This window comes from Rhodnius prolixus, unplaced genomic scaffold, assembly GCF_049639745.1.
Source record: "Rhodnius prolixus isolate KJV_2025 unplaced genomic scaffold, Rpr scaffold_4, whole genome shotgun sequence".
In the NCBI taxonomy this organism is placed as follows: domain Eukaryota; kingdom Metazoa; phylum Arthropoda; class Insecta; order Hemiptera; family Reduviidae; genus Rhodnius; species Rhodnius prolixus.
Genome location: NW_027411614.1, coordinates 24,592,555 through 24,607,058, shown reverse-complemented (window position 1 = coordinate 24,607,058; position 14,504 = coordinate 24,592,555). Strand labels below are relative to the sequence as shown.

Below are 14,504 nucleotides of genomic sequence, written 5' to 3'. Positions count from 1 at the left end.
ATGACTTTGTACATCTGTTTTGTATTGCGACCATTAACTTGTTTTATTATACAATGAAGGCTCATCAATGTTATGTTAACTCTAATAGATTCTGTATGATGACATTCGCTGGACGGTATTCTCTCTTTGCAGAAAACATCTTCCAACACCTGATAGACTTTTTGCTACTTGGTCGGTGGTCAGTCCGTTTGCTGGTAATCTAAAATAGTCACACGTTCCTTTCTCGCACATTTAAATAATATAAACGCACACAAGTATCTAAATGTATCCTAGATTTATTCTGTAACTACGTAATTCGTACTCTTTATTTTATTTTTTTAGGGAATAATTTATGCCATGCCTCCATTTTGTTCCTAGTTTAATATAAAAACCGTTTCTATTGTCCTTTAAGGTTAGCCTAAGGTATACCAACAGAATACATTATTGTATTTCATATAATTTATTTTCTTTTGTAAAAATTTATATTGCTTTTTTTTTTTTAAGACTTTGGTTGGGTGATAAAGCCGACATTTAAAAGAGGCCTTTACCACTTTTGGGTGAAGCCATGAAACTACCATGGGTTTCAATATCCAGAATGGGAGTAGATACCGGCTGCTTTATGGGTAAGGATTGACGGTGAAGAGGGTCAGTAGGTTTTTGTTGTAAAGGTTATAGGCGCGGCATAGAATGTGGCTACTACATATGTGACATTTACCTAAGTTGTGCTTCCTCGCATGCAGCCGGTAACCTGTGTGTATTTATGCAATATACCTTTCTACCTCATCACTCTCGTTGCTAGCCATCGACCATGCGCTGCAGACGACAATGTCTTCATTGAGCTGAATGGTGCACCCCCTCCCCTTACTGACGGATCTCTTCTACTTTGTTACTTTCTCTTACTCATATATGAGGAAGTATTGGAGTCGCGCTGATTTTCGTATTGATTTTTCAACAGAAATATCTAGTTTAAAGTCTCCTTGGTGCGAAAAAGCATTTTTTACAAATTGGTCTGCGCGTGCTAGTGGTGAGTGGATTATGTATGAATCCAACTTAAAAACGACTAATCAGAATTGCCTTTAAATATGACCAAGAAATACCTAAATTGGAATTTATCTATTATTTTAATTTCTAAGCACATGCTTAGAGTCTGATATTTACATCGTGTTTACCTCATAATGGCCTTGATTAGGTGAAGCAATTATCGATAATTCATAAAAGATTATCTCCAAGCAGAAATTACTTTATTGCACTCCTCTTGGTGTGTAAAGTGATTTTAAAACTAACAGTATTAAACATTAATTTTTAGTTTTTTCTTCTTTAACATTCTAAATATTTATGTTTTTTGTTAGTATTTTTATGATATTTCTTATATTTTGTTTTACGAATTATCTTCTTCTCCTTCTTTTTATTTTATTTATTATTATTTTATTTATTTATTTTTTTTTTAAAGAATACGATAGTTTAGCTTCTTTAGTCAATCTTACATGATTAACGGAATAAATGCACTTCCAAAAGGATTTCCAGACTCCATTATGTACCCCTGCCAAATGTTTGCCTAATTGCCTAATGTTCAGAGTTTTTCATTTTATACGAGGGTCGTTTGAAAAGTCCGTGCAAAGTCAGATAGATAGCACTACTGGCGCGTATCGAGGTTATGTTTAGTTAGTAGCATCTCTTGGAAGAACACACGTTTGAACACACGACCAGATCGGTCTATTTCTTTGTGTTTGGCATTCGTTTGAATCGAGGAAGTCGAGTGATTTTCAAAAAATGGACGAAAAAGAATTTCGTGTGTTGACTAAACACTACTTTATGAAAGGCAAAACGCCTGAGGAGACTAAAGAGAAGCTTGATAAACATTATGGTGACTCTGCACCTTCGATTAGAACAGTTTATAAGTGGTTTCAAAATTTTCAGAGTGGCCATATGGGCACAAGTGACGCTGAACGTTCTGGACGCCCTGTTGAGGTTACTACTCCAGAAATCATTGATAAAATCCATGATATGGAGATGGATGACAGAAGAGTGAAGGTGCGTGAGATTGCTAGTGCTGTGGGCATCTCGAATGAACGGGTACATAATATTTTGCATCAACATTTGGACATGACAAAGCTATCCGCAAGATGGGTGCCGCGATTGCTCACGCTTGACCAAAAACGAAATCGTGTGAAGTGTTGCAAAGACGGTTTGCAGCTAGTTCCAGAAGAATCCGCAGGACTTTAAGCGTCGTTTCGTCACTGTGGATGAAACATGGATACATCACTACACTCCTGAGACCAAAGAACAATCTAAACAATGGGTTACCAAGGGGGAATCTGCGACAAAAAAGGCGAAGACCGTTCCTTCGGCCGGAAACATTATGGCGACTGTCTTTTGGGATTCGCAAGGAATAATCCTCATCGACTATCTGGAAAAGGGTAAAACTATTACAGGTGCATATTATTCATCGTTATTGGACCGTTTGAAAACCGAGCTGCAAGAAAAACGCCCACGATTGGCCCACAAAAAAGTCCTTTTTCATCACGACAACGCACCAGCTCACACCTCAGCAGTTGTGATCGCAAAATTAATGGAAATAGGGTTCCAACTCGTTTCACATTTCCCCTATTCTCCAGACTTGGCTCCCTCGGACTACTATTTGTTCCCCAATATGATGAAATGGCTGGCGGGAAAAAGATTTTATTCAAACGAGGAGGTGATTACAGAAACGAATGGCTATTTTTCAGACTTGGACAAATCCTATTATTCGGAAGAGATCAACAAACTAGAGCAGCGTTGGACGAAGTGTATAAGCCTAAAAGGAGACTATGTTGAAAAATAAAAAAGGTTTACCCCAAAAAATTAAGTAGTTTTTATTTTTGCACGGACTTTTCAAACGAACCTCGTATATTAACTGTTTTTGCGTGAGAAGTTACCTTTTAATTTCGTGTACTTCGGGAAAAGTTAGCGGCTTAAGTTAAATTCTTGCAATTTCTTAGGTGGACAGTCCTTATTCTTTCTTAAGTCCTTTCTTTTCCTTTAAAAATCTGTTATTTTAAACCAATAATTGCCCAATAGGAGTGATCCCGGAAGGAGAATAAGGATTTTTATTTTTAAATCTCTTTATTTAAATTACAACTGCCAATTGGCAACAAGTAAATCAGATTGCAATAGATAAATAAAAATGGCTTGAAAGATTTGAATGAGGGCCATCCAACGATAACCATCATGAGTCGGCTAACACAGGATGCCGTTGAAGTGAATTTGAAGAATGCCCTTTTCTATCATGCAATCCAGTGATCACGAGGCCATCGACGCTTCAGTCTTCGGCGAAGATTTGAGGGAAGAATAGTTTGGGATAGATTGTTTATGAGCGGGTTGAAGTGTTGGGAAAGTTTGGAATGAAATTTGGTATAACGGGAATTTGGCTAGGGCAAAGGGGATTTTTAGGTCAGTGTGGATAGTGGTGATTGCTTACGTAGAAAAGGAGCGTTAAGGATTGTGTGTAGGATTTTCGATTGAAGGGATTGGATGCGGTTGAGATTGGTAACGCTTTGCAGTACCGTACAGTTCAAGTCCGGAATGAGGCTAGTAGATCTGTGTAGATTTTCTTTTTGTTGGTAAGAGACAATTTGGAGCGTTTGTCCAGGAGTCTTTTGGTCATTCGGTAACTTAAGTAAAGTTCCTGTCGCTTGAGTCGTGTATGGGGGTTCCAAGTAAGGCGCTTGTCGATGTAAAGTTCTACTCGTACTACAGCTCTACTTCTACTTCCGAAGAAAATGCCCAAATAAATTAAAATTAACTAGGTTATGCAAACCGATTATTTTCATAACCCGACAGACAATTTTTTTAGTTTACATTTGGCATTAATAACATTTCAAACTAATATAAATCGCGTTTTCTCTTGGCCTGTAGCCTTAAAACTTTTGGTTCTTATAAAACTCAAATAATGTAATTATGTGAGAAGTTAGGTAGCCTTGCATTTCCATTTCACCAGATCGGTAACGGAAGTGAAACCAGTCTGGAAAATAGGCATTTCCTTTACTTTTTACTGAATAGAAATAAATTAATTAGATTCAATAGCAGTTTAAAATCAAAACAATCGTGTAGAATGCAAGATCAATGCTCTCAAAATTCAGGCAAGGTCTCGTATATTTCACAATTATTTCACGGCTCAATAGTTTCAGAATATTTTGCAACGAATATCCTTTATAAAATATCGTATCTCATAAATTAGCTTGTTGTTTTTTTCCCCCCTAAAATTATTTATTTATATTAAATAACCAGACTAGAACCAGTTTTGTTTTTGTTATTTTAAGTTCAAATATCTGGGTCATACTTGACATAAAAAACATTCTGGTGTTACATGTTTTCTGATAATACTAAAACTGGACGTACATGTTTGCAAATAAAATGCTTCATACGATTTTGGTAATAAACTGAATACATGTTAAATATAGTGAACAAATTACCATATTGTTTAGAAATTAGGGCCAAAGTTGTTTTTCTAGGTTAAGTAAGTGAAGTTACCGAATTCTAATAAAAAAAATAAACTTTTAACATTTAACTTAATAAATAGCATAATTAAGGAAGGGATTAGGTTGGTGCTTCGGATGGTTGGGCGGCTAAATCCAAGGGTTTAAGTCCAGGAAACGCTGTCCTTATAAATAAATATTTTCTGAACCAGAGGAACTTCTTTTTAAAGAGGTTTTCGGTAGTTTTCTATATTTCCTATACAACAGAAATCTGTGATTAATTGCAAAAAAAGTAGGCCTCAAAACAGCGTCGTCATTATGAAACGAATTCACCTACCAAAAGAATATAACTGATCGGAATCATCAAATCCAGTACGATTTTTTACGAACGTGTAATTTAATATTTAATTTATTTAAGAACTATATTCAAAAATATAAAATTTACATTACAAATAATAAAATAAAATCAAAAGAAGAAAATGGTATGTGAGTTTAAATGAGTGTTAGGTACCAATTTCGAAATAATGGATTTTCGTTTAACGAGTTTAGATCTGTGTGCTATTCTTTGGATAATTTGAAAAATATGCTAAATATGTGAATAAAACACAGATTTTCTTGAACTACACAATAAACTTTTGGAATTAACTGGTTGTGAAGAGCTAATAAATAAGCCGAGAACAGGAGGTTATGGAGAGCTAATGAATAAGCCAAAAACTTATTACTAGCTCTAATCCCCAAATTAAATAATGTTGGATGGAATACTTCACCGGACCGCCTGTACACCTCCACGATCGTCTTAGCGATAGGAACACGCCTATTTGGAAATCATCTAGAATACTTCCGCCTAGCTTCTCCACTATTCCTATCAACGTAGATGTATAATATATCGCGATATTCAATATTCGAATACGTTGGCATAATGACAGCAAAATGACAACTAAATATCTAATGAAAATGTAGACTTTGAACTATTTTTTCTTCTTGTATTTATTTATTTTTATAAAATGTATTAGGATAAAACATGTCAGTTTTTAACTTGGGCATTAGAGTGATAACAATGTTCTCCGCTTATTCATTAGATCTTCACAATCTGTTAATTCCAAAAGTTTATTGTGTAGTTCAAGAAAAGCTGTGTTTTATTCACATATTTAGCATATTTTTCTAATTAACTAAAGAAAAACCACAGATCTAAACTCGTTAAACGAAAACCCTTTCTTTCGAAATTGGTACCTAACACTCATTTAAACTCATATACCATTTTCTTCTTTTTATTTTAGTTTATTATTTATATTGTAAATTTTATATTTTTGAATATAGTTCTTAAAAAATTAATTATTAAATTACACGTTAGCAAAAAATCGTTCTGGATTTGATGTATCTGATCAATTATATTCTTATGGTAGGTGAATTCCTTTCATAATGCCGACGCTGTTTTGAGGCCTACTTTTTTGCTATTAATCACAGATTTCTGCACCAATTTTAAACATAACTCCAATGCATTGTATGCCTTTCGAAAGGTGATTGTGTGTAGATGTTTTTGATGAATAGTGCACGTTTATTACATATATAATATTTTTGAGAAAAATGAAGTCAAAAGGAAAAAATTAGAAACTTGCTATTTCTTATGTTTGGGCCACAATTTAAAATACTTAATATTATTATTTTGGAATATAAATTAGCTAATTTAAAAGGAAATTTAACTTTCTTTCTAATGAGCTTATTGAAATTGCTGTAGCTTTAGTAGTTTGAGAAATAGAGACAACTTTTTGCTAAAAAGTAGGAACACCTTGAAAAAACAAAATTAAAAATATCTATAAAACGGAGCCGAATCGAGTCATAGTTTATATGGAATTTTTTGTTGCAAATGATGCCCAGAATCGTCTCCCGAAGTAACGGTAGTCTTACGCCCTGTATACTTCAAAATGTAACCAGTGTAAAATCATGGATTCCTTTTAAAGAGGATAACTTGCCTCTCTCACTTCAAGTCTGTTAAAAGATCTTTTTTACATTCAAATACTAAAACCTTGTTAAAATATGTAAAAATCGTAACAAAATTTAAATAAAAGCTGGAACCGCTTTTTAATTTTTATATTAAAATTTCATCTGTGTAAAAATTTACATAATGATATGAATAATTAGGACAGTTTCTGGAAAGCTGAAAACCTAAAGTTTCGCAAAAGAAAAAGTCAAAATGACTGTTTCTAAAAAATATCACGATGGGTTGTACATGAACTTATAATTTGGTTGCTGATTACCTCCTCTCTTTGTTAATCTTTTAAAGACTTTAAAAATAAAGTTTCATGTTTTTTGCAAAATGCTTTCCAAAATTTTCACGACAGATTCTCAAATGATATCTTTACTTTTAAGGATTCTGGCTCTCGTCGCATTTTTAATTAACAGGCCGCTCATTATCTCTTTATGGGTTCCTAGCCACATCTAACTGGGAATTAGATGACTGATATGGTAGCTCTGCAAGCTGCTGAAAGAGACATACATTTCTAAAGAAATAAAGAAAAACTAGCAACCAGAGTGACAATCGATCGAGAACATTCTATTGTCAATAAAAAAAATCTGTAGCCAGCGTCAGCTGTGTACCTCTATTATTTCATTCCATTTCTCAAACGGTACAATTTAAAATTCAACGGTTTTCGATTTAGTCAATCAGTATCAGATAACAGTATATCCTTCCTTGGATAAGATTCACCTTTGTGTTAAAGATGTAGAGAACGCCTAGTAAGACGACTTTTAGTAAAGCTGCAGTAGACACTACCTGCTGAGTACCTACAGAGAACTTAGATTGTTCGAAAGCAACAAAACCTCTCAGCGAATGTGAGATAGAATCTGGCTGAAAGCACTATGATAAAGGAGTGATTTGAGGTTTTTAAAGCACGGTACAAGTTTAAAGTGTGTCCATAGTGTACGTTGTATGGATTCCGGAATGCTGCCTTGCTTGTATAAAAGTAGAAAATGATGCTTCAACTTGCACAGGAAATTATCTGTCTGTCAAACAAAACTGCAGGATAAAGTAATATGCGAGTGGAAGAGTGTCCTTGAACTTTCAGAGCAGTCAGGAATACCAAACCTGATAGAAGGCTTCCTTGAACATCGGAAAACACTTAAAAACAACATTCCTTCATCTCAAGGAAGATTGTAATGATTTCTGTAACCCTGTTATATAGAGGAGGGTAGACATATAAAAACAAATTGGCGTTCTGTAATTACTCAAGAAGTTTTGGAGAATGTGGGGGCGATTAGTTTAATGAAATGTTTTTCATTTTCCTCAACGCGGTAATAAACTGATAGTAAGGTGAGACGGTGGGAAATGATGAGCTTTATTGTGCTCAGGGATAGTACAGTGGGACAGCGGGAAATGATGAGCTTCATTGAGCTCAGGGATAGTACGGTGAGACAATGGGAAAATGGGAAATGATGAGATTTATTGTGCTCAGAGATAGTACGGTGAGACAGTGGGATAGTACGGATGAGCTTTATTGTGCAAAGGGGTAGTACGGTGAGACAGTGGAAAATGATGAGTGTTATTGTGCTCAGGGATAGTACAGTGAGACAGTGAGAAATGATGAGCGTTATCGTGCTCAGGGATAGTGCGATGAGTGGGGGAAATGATGAGCTTTATTGTGCTCAGGGATAGTACGGTGAGACAATGGGAAATGATGGGCTTTATTGCGCTCAGGGATAGTACGGTGAGGGTGGGAAATGATGAGCTTTATTGTGGTCAGGAACAAAAGGGTGAATTACAAACATTTTTCTTAGTAGTAGTAGCTTGGTAGTACTTAGAGCGGCGCTATGTTCAGAAAAACTAGAGTATTTTTAGAAAGTTTTCAAAGGATTACTGAGGTCGGTTTAAATTCAAAATATAAAATGTAGACGTTTATAATACTTTCTTTTTTAGAGGATCTAGATAACGTTGTCGAAAACTATAGTGAGATCAAAATTTGTTTCTTTTTAAACTATAGTTACATTTTGAAATTGTTTTATGTGAACTACCAAAAATTGTATTTGAAAGGAACAAATTATTCTGTACAAATATTTAACATTTCGAATACTCGTTTGAGAGAGACACTGAATGTTGTCGGAAGTCATCTCATTTAGATTGGTATTACTGATAGAATTTCTAATTACCAGTTAAGTATTTATCGTCCAAGTCATATAATATTTAATTGTAAGTGGTCTGATATACGAGCTGATAATTTGTGAAAAATAGTAAGTAAATTAATAATTAACTATATTTTTATTTAATTATTGATTAGTTGTCAATATTTCTTCTGTAATACTTACTATTAATGTTGTTTGTAGAATAACAATAATATTGTAGATGGATTAAGTTAGGAGTGGGATATTAGTTGTCATTAATTCAAATCAAACACAACTTAGTGGTTCATGAATAAAACATAGTTAATCTACCATTCAAATCATTATTTGCCGCAATTACGTCATGTAATCTTGAACAGTTTCTCCGAAGTTATTGTATTTTGAAAGATTAAATACAACTGTCATAGTTGTCATAATTGTTTTTTTGTTTTGGCGATTGTATGTAAGTTCATTACACGGAAGACTTTTATCAAAATTTAGTTTGTTTGGGGCTAGCACAGGTCGCACCTAGTGTTCAACAGGTAAACTAGAGAGAGTCCTTATTTCCCACTGACCTTGATTTATTCATTTATTGTTCGTTTTTAGGACACTTTAAATTATATTTTTTTAGATTTTTTAATTCGTTTGATAAATTCAAAGGAAATAACAGGATTTTCTCACATTTACAGAAAATTTAATAATTTATATTGCAAAATGGAATTTTTAATGAATATCTGGACACAATGATTGAAATTTTAAACTTTGAAGGATGGAATAAGTTGGCTAAAAGAGGCTTTGTTACCAGACAAACTTAGCCCTTAGGGCTGCACACAACTTAAGGCATATTAAAGGGCAATATCACCGGATCCCTACAGTTACCTACCAGTAAATCAACTTTCTCGAACAAAATAATGTAAATAAAAACGATAAAGTTATTCGTGCACAGAATGCGTCCTAGATTTTTTTTTATTGGAAAATTTTAATAAGAATGTGCGCCATTGAAATTATTGAAAATGGCAGTCTTGCCATCATAACCTATGCGCGTTTCCTGGCTGCAGGTTTTAGCGGACTAAACTATACACTCATAAATATACATTCAGTTAAAATAAACTAAAACATTTCAATAGTCTTAAAAAAAAAACATAAAATTTGTAAGTATTAATCACCTGTTTCGACAGATATTGTATGGTGTAAAAAAAGTCTTAAACGGTTTTCTCTTATCGTTCTTTCCAAGATTCGAACACAAAAATTCTCTTAAAACAAAAATATTTCTATTTATTCCATACCAACCGCATGTAGTTTGTAAAACATTACATTAAAACTGTAATTTATTGTAATATATTACTATGATTCAATTGTTTTGTATTGTTTTATTTGAAATATTCAGGTCCTGTCCTGAAGAAGGACGAATATATTTGTCGAAAAGTTGGCCAAAAAACGAGTTGTTGCTTTTATTTAGACCGCTAATTTGAATCCTTAATACAATGTATGTAATGTACAGGGTTTACACGAAGAAGAGGTCGAAACTTCGGGAGCTGATTCAGCAGCTCAAATGTAACAAAAAATATTCTATTCACTATTGCCCGATTCTCAATAGTGTCCAAGATATTTGTATGTTTAACTTTTCCGTCGATATTCGCTTTATAAAAACGGCCGTAACTTTTCTATCCTTTATCCTACAACAAATCTGCTTATTCCAAACGAGTAAGTATTCCGTGTACACCCTGTATAGAGGTAGTTTGGGGAAAACCCTAGGAGCCAATCACAAGGAAGTCTCATAAAATGAACAGTCCATTTAGTAAAGACGTACTTAAGATTGAGTTTCTGAATGGCTGAAATTACGAGCTAAAGTATATGAATGGAAATGTTGGTTACTTGCTGATTTGTGTACTTTTTAAGTTAAGGGAAAATTCTGGGAGCCATTTTTGAGGAAAAATTGAAAAGATAAAAAAAACATGAAAGGAGAAAAAATGATTTCCAATTTCGGATATATTTTTTATTTTTTGCCCAGCTTTCGATCTAGGATCATCATTTTTTTTCCCCTTTTGGATCAATGATTCAGTCACCAAAAACTATGAACAATATAGTGAAAAATCTTTTTTTGAAGGGATGATAATTGGGGTTGACCGATTTTGGCCAAAACGTTTTTTTAGCACCCACCGTTAGAATTCAAGCCAACAATCAGACGTTAACTTATTGCAGTTTTTCATATTTGCGTTAAGGTGAAGGGTTAGATTAGATTAGACTAGGGCGGCCTCAAAGCCTACGCCACTGCGACCCCTTTGGATCTATTGTGGCTCCCCTCACTCTAAAGCTCCCTCTCCAGATCAGACTCTTGATACTGGAGAGCGGCTCTTGAGTAAATCTCACAGACCTCGGTTTTTCCTCCCCGAGAAGTAACATCCTTAGCCACACGAGCCCCTCACACTGACACAACACGTGCAGTACCGTTTCCTTCTCCTCCTGACAGAACCTACAGAGGCTATCATCCGCCAGGCCCATGCGATGCAGGCGGAGGATGCATATCAACCAATTTGTAAAAACAGAAATCTTTTTTTGGGGGGGTTTACAGAACCTCAAAACCAGTGAAAACTCCAAAATTTTATAATTTGCACGATTACAGTACAGTCGAACCTTGCTTAACGAGCATAATTCGTTCCAGAACCTTACTCGTTAAGCGAAATACTCGTTAAGCGAAACAATTTTTTTCATTTAAATTAAAATAAAAGGGGATAATTGGTTCCATGCAAAAAAAATACTGATAAAATTTTTTTTTATAACATTTATTTCGAAAAAATTATATACATATGTACATATGATGTAATATAATATAAATTACATATATTAATTGAGATAAATATGTACATTCATAATTAATCCTTTTTAATTATAAATTTGTCCAATGTTCCTTGTTTCTGCCGTCGCTTCAAAATGTCTTCAAAATGTGACACAGCATTATCATTAAATAAATTTATAGATCGCATAGCCACAGCCTTGTTCGGGTGATAGTTTTCTACGTGTGTTGCAACAGTTTCCCATGCTTTCAACATTTCTCTTATTGCGCTGGAAGATTGTTGTTCCTCTGATATTTTCTCCTCTTTGTCTAATAAATTCTCTTCCACCAATTCTTGTGAAATGTGTTACAACTCAACAAGTTCCTCTGTGGATAGCTCTTGACTATGATCTGCTACAAACTCATCAATATCATCTTTATCAACTGTCAATCCCATATCCGTGGCCAAAGACACAATTTCATTATCTAGAGATTCCACAGGTTCGGATTCAATCGCCTCAAAACCAGATTCGACGAGGATTTCAGGCCAGAGCTTCTTCCATGCAGAAATTAGAGTTTTTTTGGTAACCCCGTCCCACGCCTTGTCGATTATCTTGAGGGATGTAACAATATGGAAGTGGTATTTCCAAAATTCTCGCAAAGTAAGGTTTGTCTCTTCAGTCACCTCAAAACAATGTTCGAAGAGACCTTTAGTGTACAGTTTCTTAAAGTTGGAAATTACTTGTTGATCCATAGGCTGAAGTAACGGTGTAGTATTAGGAGGAAGATATTGAATTTTGATAAATTGAAATTCGTCAAGAAGATCATTTTGTAGACTTGGAGGATGAGCGGGAGCATTGTCCAGTACAAGCAATCTAAGCCTTTCTTCTCTGCCCAGGTCAACTTCGTTACAATATTTAAACACAAATGTCACTATATGGACTTTCCCTATACACCACTCATTCGGTGAAGTTCGGTTTCGACTGTATCAGTGCATTAGATACGTGGAGAATATGAAACGCATATGCGTAAACAGGAATGACTAATCGAAGAATGCGCAGTTTTCGATGAGTCAGCGAAAACTGCGCAGTCAGCGAAATGTCATTAGAAAACTATCGTTATGCGAAACATCGCTCGCTATAAGAATCAATTTGTTTTACTCGTTATGCGAATTACTCGTAAAGCGAGGTGCTCGTTATGCGAGGTTCCACTGTATTTCCTGTTACTGCGTTTAAGTATACAGGATGTTCATTTTAAGACGGCTCAAATGCATTTCATGCTTAAACGGTTGATCTGAGCGAAAAATGGTAGAGAAAAAATTTGTTGCCCGTCACCTCTAGTTTCAGAATATGTGACTTGATTTTAGATTCCTGCCCGCATACGCGGATGACGCGCGACCAAAAGTGTGGGTTCTCTGCAAACCCTCAGTTTTGGGCGCGCGACTGCCGCGTACGCGATCAGAAATCTAAAATCAAGTCACATATTCTGAAACTAGAGGTGACGGGCAACAAAGTTTTCCTTTACCATTTTTTGCTCAGATCAACCGTTTAAGCATGAAATGCATTTGAGCCGTCTTAAATTGAACACCCTGTATTTTTGTGAAAATTGGTATGAGAGAAAATTTTCGAGGGTTACTCTCGAGATTTTTTTTTTTTTTTTAATTTTTTGTTACTCTTGGTATTTCCGGAGGAAACACAGGTTTTTTCCCACTGCAACACCAGAGAGTGGTAGAGGAAGGAAATGGCCGCTCATAAATATAACAATGCACAGTGGCTGGAGATGTATCAAACAAAAGATTTTTCCACATAATGAACTTTTAATGCGAATACAAGTTACCATCTCGGATGGTTATGCTAAATTTAATATTCGGACGAAACGGGAAAGAAAATTAAAGAGAGCGTAAAAACACATGTTTTCTAAACAATGTACTTTAAATTCATAAAGAGACTAAATATTTTATTTGCATACATTATAAGAGTAAAAAGGACCAGTTTTAATGAGATTCACTTCACCCCTCAACTTATCGTCTCTCTTTTTACTACAAATCTTTTCTCTGAGATGGTATACCTTCTAGTTTATATCGTGTACATTGTGATGATAGTTTACACTGAATTTATTTTCTTTTAGTAAAATAATTTAATAATGATATCCAGCAAGTTACACTTATGTACTAAAGATTTAGGTACAAAATGTTTTTTTTAGTAATGATGTTACCTTCTATCATGTCTGTCACTAATTTCTAGGTAACAAAAGTATTGAAATTATGCCTCTGTTTGAAGACAGTTCTGTTTTAAGGAAGTGGGAGTAATTTCCTATAAGGTCACTTTTGTATTTAATTTTTTAATATTATCATTTACATAATAATAATAATATTAATACTAATAATAAGAATAAGAATTATTGTTATTATTAGTATTGTGTTTAAAAAAGTACATTTTTTAAAATTTATTTTGTAATTTACAATCTGTATACATTGTATACAATCAGTAAATATGGAGAGAGTGATGAACTGGTGCGGGAGGAGAGCAGGAGGAGAGAAGCTACTCAGTGGTTGCACTCTCTACATGAGAGAGGAGAATGTGAGGAGGAGAGAGGAGAGATAGGAGAATAATGACGTTTAGGACTTCAGACTGCGAGGAAGTCGCAGGGCCACTGGCGATTCAGTCAGCGAGGAGGATTGTTAGGGATGTCAGAGGAAACGAGAGACAGTACAAGAGGATTAGAGCTAGTCGAGAGAGTAGTAAAAAAGTAAATAAAAAATAAAATAAGTAAAAGTTAAGTAAAGTAAAGTAATCGCCTATTTTCTCCGGCGGGGCTTAACGTCCAACTACCAATTAGGTGTCGTGGACGAAGGCGACTAGCAAACATACTTTACTGTTAATTTATTTTATTAACCATTAAATAAAATCCAAGGCCTCTAGACCGGGAATCGAACCCAGTACCACAATACATATTAGCTTCGCAGGTCTCGAAATAAAAAAAGTATTTTATCAATACATATGTATGTAATCAGTTTATGCATATGTAGTTCCACTATTATTAAGTATTTCTTCTAAGTACCATTTCTGTGTAATTATTGTCAAACATATGAAAATAAACGATAAAGAATAATTAATTATTTGTCATATAATACGTAAATAATACGTATTAAAAAAAGAAGCAGATGAAATATTGTTAGCACAACTATTAATGTTTACAAGTACAGGCAA

The 14,504-nt window shown here is 34.5% G+C and overlaps 1 protein-coding gene across 12 annotated transcripts in view; it reads left to right on the top strand.

Moving 5' to 3' along the window:
* LOC141455712 (pseudouridylate synthase RPUSD2-like) overlaps positions 1–14,504 on the top strand; it is an 880,316-nt gene that overhangs the window by 138,449 nt on the left and 727,363 nt on the right. The window lies entirely within an intron of this gene.